Here is a 3,932-nt window from a genome sequence, read left to right as displayed (position 1 = left end):
TTAAATGTTAAGAGGTATCTATGAGAAACATAAGTTTTCTAAACCAAGTAAAACCACTTAACTACGAAAAACGAAGCTCCATTCATATCATGTTTTAAAATGCTTTGATTGCTCTATAGAATTCATCATACTCATCATGCACATTTGTAACTTGATGTAAATGCATTGAATTTTTTTTAACCATAAATTAAATACTTCTTCAGTAAAGCCATGGAAACTATCAGACTGATTGTCGTCGACACATTTCTCATCGAATATCGAAATGCTAAAAGTCTGTTTTTGTGTCCAGTTCTAGCTGACTTATAGTACAATAGAAAGAAACCAAGGAAAAACTAATGACTTCACTAAACCAATATTTTTTATTACAAATTAAATCCATTGACAGTGTATGGTCTTGTAATTGAAGTATTAGCCCCGGGGTCAATGGATCATGGGTTCGACTCAAGAACCGAGTAACAATTGGCGTCTGTGAGCCGAGTACTTAATTCCACATTGGTCCAATGAATACAGCTGAAACTGAATTCGAAGATCAAGGGAGGTAAGTCAAGCATGCGACGAACTATTGTCTTATTTAAAGAGGGCATTTTGTACAGTTTCTCACACAACCAAAACTATTTTTGGCAAAACATTTTAGCAACAAAATCACTCACAAGTTCTTCTGATCAGATTTCTAGAAGTTTATCGCTCTTATCAATAACGTCACACACTTCTGTCCACTAGCTTTTTGAAAAATTTCCCCGGTTCCATTTTGTGATAATTCATCTTTTATTGTTGTTGTTACTGTTACTATTATTATTATTGTTGTTGTTGCTACTATTACTGTTACTATCATTATTATCATTATTGTCATTGTTAGCATTTGATGCCATTAAGATTGGGTTTCAGGAAATGAAAGAATTGAAACAAATAAAAACCCAACGTCATGCACTTGTCATATCGTTTTAGTGTGCACGAACGGCCAGTGGTGATAATTTATGGGTTGTGACATGAGCGGCCCTATCATGAGATATCATGGGAAAATATAATTTTGTTTTAGTATGTGATAATCTTTTTAAAACTCTTTGTCAAATTTAGCGAGCATTTTCGAAATGTTTTTTTTCAAAGGCCATCTTCTATCACCTAAACTCTTGTAGCATTCCATTACTGTTAGGGAATGTCATATGCAGCAGATTTATAGAATCGCTAGAGCGTTAAAGATTAGCCTTTTGGCAGTTCTTCATGCTTTTTACATTCTGAGTTCAAATCCAGTGGGGGTCAGTTTTGCATTTCCTTCTTTCAAGGGATCAATAAACAGAGCACCGGTCTTGTCATAGAGCCTTCTTTATTTCCATCTTTCTGTCACTTTGTCTTTATCTCACTCATTCTTACAGATGCGGTGCCACAGCATCGTGAAAGCACCCAGGAGGGGAACAGTTTGCTCCAATAAACGTAGGAGGACTGAACTAAGGTAAGATTTCTGTTGATATCGAGCTGAATATGAATCTGCCCCAAATGAACCAGAATTGCTGGGTAAGATTGAACTGATATATAAAAACCCTGTATGTAGTAAAGATTGTTTGCCAGCATAACATGGTAGTCCTGGTTTAGGAAGAATGTTGCTGTAATTTAGCCCCAGGAGACATCGTTTCCAGCTGGGTATACGACACGATCTATGTCCTTATATTTTCGAACAAGGGAATCTTGCACCCCCACTCAGCTCAAAACAGTATCTGTGTATCGCGATTTCTGGCTTGTTTATCTTCATCAGCACAGAAATCGCCATGTGCATGTGTGTATGAATATTTCTTTGAATGTGTGTACATGAATGTCTATATATACATCATATGCATCATAAGTATATATATATATACATATATATATATATATATATATATATATATATATATATATATATATATATATATATATATATATATATATATATGTACATATATAGATGTATATATATGTATGCATACATGTATACATAAATATGTGTATATTGTAAATACACATATACATATGTGTGTATATGTGTATGTAGCTATGTACATCCATATACACTTTCGTATACCCATTTAAGTGCTGTTATTAAAGTGTTTTGAGGTGTGTAATTATTACTCAGCGTTTTGTCTTCTTTTGCATTATTTTTTTATTTTCATGTTTCGTTTTTATTTTCCGTATTGATTTTTTACGCCGTGATTTCGATTTAGTCCATCGATTAATATACTCACCGTCGTTTTCTTCTTCTTCTTTTTCTTCTTCTTCTTCTTCTTCTTCTTCTTCTTCTTCTTTTCCTTCCTCTTCTTCTATTTCTTCTTCTATTATTATCTTCTTCTTCTTCTTCTTCTTCTTCTTCTTCTTCTTCTTCTTCTTTTTCTTCTTCTTCCTCTTCTTCTTCTTCTTCATTATCATCGCGTGCATCATCTTTATCGTGCCCGTCTACGTTCTTCTCTTACCTTTCGCATTTTTTTCCTCTACCATTATCTTTTCCTTATTCTTACTCTTTTCGTATTCTTTTCATTAATTTACGGGAATTGAAAGCACACATTCCGAACAGTCAATCTAAAGAGATTAAATACACACACACATACACACACACGCAGATGTAAAACAAAAGTCATACATTAGTATTTATGAAGTCCAAAAACTAAGTGTTGACAAAAAGGAAAGCTGAAGTCAACGACAGCAGGAGATAAGCGTATTTCAAAAGCACAGTTTTGTTAGAAGTGAAGCTGAGACGTGATAAGCCACGTCAGCAAATTGAGCATCGTATACATATATATATATATATATATATATATATATATATATATATATATATATATATATATATATATATATATAACAAAACATACATATATCTACTTACACAAACACATATATATATATGCGGACATAGTTGTGTGCTTACGCATGCGTGTCTCTGTGCTTTGACTGTGTTTTGCGGTATTACTTCTGTGTGTGCGCGCGCGCATGCGTGTGAACGTTTATATTGGGTATTTGCGTATGTGAAAGTGACTATCAAATGTATGTCGCCATATTGGTTGGCGAACAAAACAGAAAGACTCCATTGCTGCTAGCAGATGACATTCTTTTTGATCTCCTGGAACATGCTAAGTATATAAAACGTATATTTGGGATAAACTAAATGTGTTAGTACTATTTGTGCGCCTATCTTATATGCGTACATACGTACATACATACACCTATATATATATATATATATATATATATATATATATATATATATATGTATGTATGTATGTATATATATATATATGTACGGTATTGTATATGTGTGTGTGTTATAGCTGTACTATGTGCTTCCATATTTTTGCTGTCTAATCTATATCTTTTTTCTCCTCTTCTCTCAATGACGTATTCAGAGTGGTTCTGTCACGTTTGTTTTGTTTTGTTTCTTGTATTTTGTATATTCATTTATTTTTGGTACTGTAGTTGATCTTTATTTACTTACTTATTATCTTTTTTTTTTTTTTTTTTTTTGCTTCTTTATATTTCCCGAAATGGTTTTGTTGGTATTCTATAAAAAAATTTGCTGTTAATTTTTTTTTTTTTTTTGGTTAATATTTGTATTATTTTCTGTCTTGCAGTCACACCTAAACCTGCATATACGTATATACTTTCCGCCACTTTCTCTTTATATATCTCGTCATATATATCATATACATACATATATATATAAATATATATATATATATATATATATATATATATATATATATATATATATATATACATACATATATATATATATATGCATACACATATATAAATATCAATATATATGTATGTATGTATGTATGTATTATCAACATAACTGCAATAAGTTCAAAGTAGTTGACCAATATATTGGTTGATGGAATTGAAGCATTGATCTTAAGTGTCAGCTTCGTCAGTTGTAAGTATGTGGTTGTGTGTGTGTATATATA

The 3,932-nt window shown here is 31.7% G+C and overlaps 1 long non-coding RNA gene across 1 annotated transcript in view; it reads left to right on the top strand.

Annotated features, from left to right (window-relative positions):
- Positions 1-360: 360 nt before the first annotated feature.
- Positions 361-3,932, top strand: part of LOC128250341 (uncharacterized) — a 6,373-nt gene continuing 2,801 nt past the window's right edge. Inside the window, exons 1-2 of the long non-coding RNA XR_008266368.2 lie at positions 361-538; positions 1,371-1,447. This is a non-coding gene — a long non-coding RNA (uncharacterized LOC128250341). The remainder of the gene's footprint in view (positions 539-1,370; positions 1,448-3,932) is intronic.

This window comes from Octopus bimaculoides, chromosome 20 (genome assembly GCF_046866305.1).
Source record: "Octopus bimaculoides isolate indiv1 chromosome 20, ASM4686630v1, whole genome shotgun sequence".
NCBI lineage: Eukaryota > Metazoa > Mollusca > Cephalopoda > Octopoda > Octopodidae > Octopus > Octopus bimaculoides.
The sequence above is the reverse complement of the archived record's forward strand: the minus strand, read 5'-3'. Positions and strand labels throughout refer to the sequence as shown.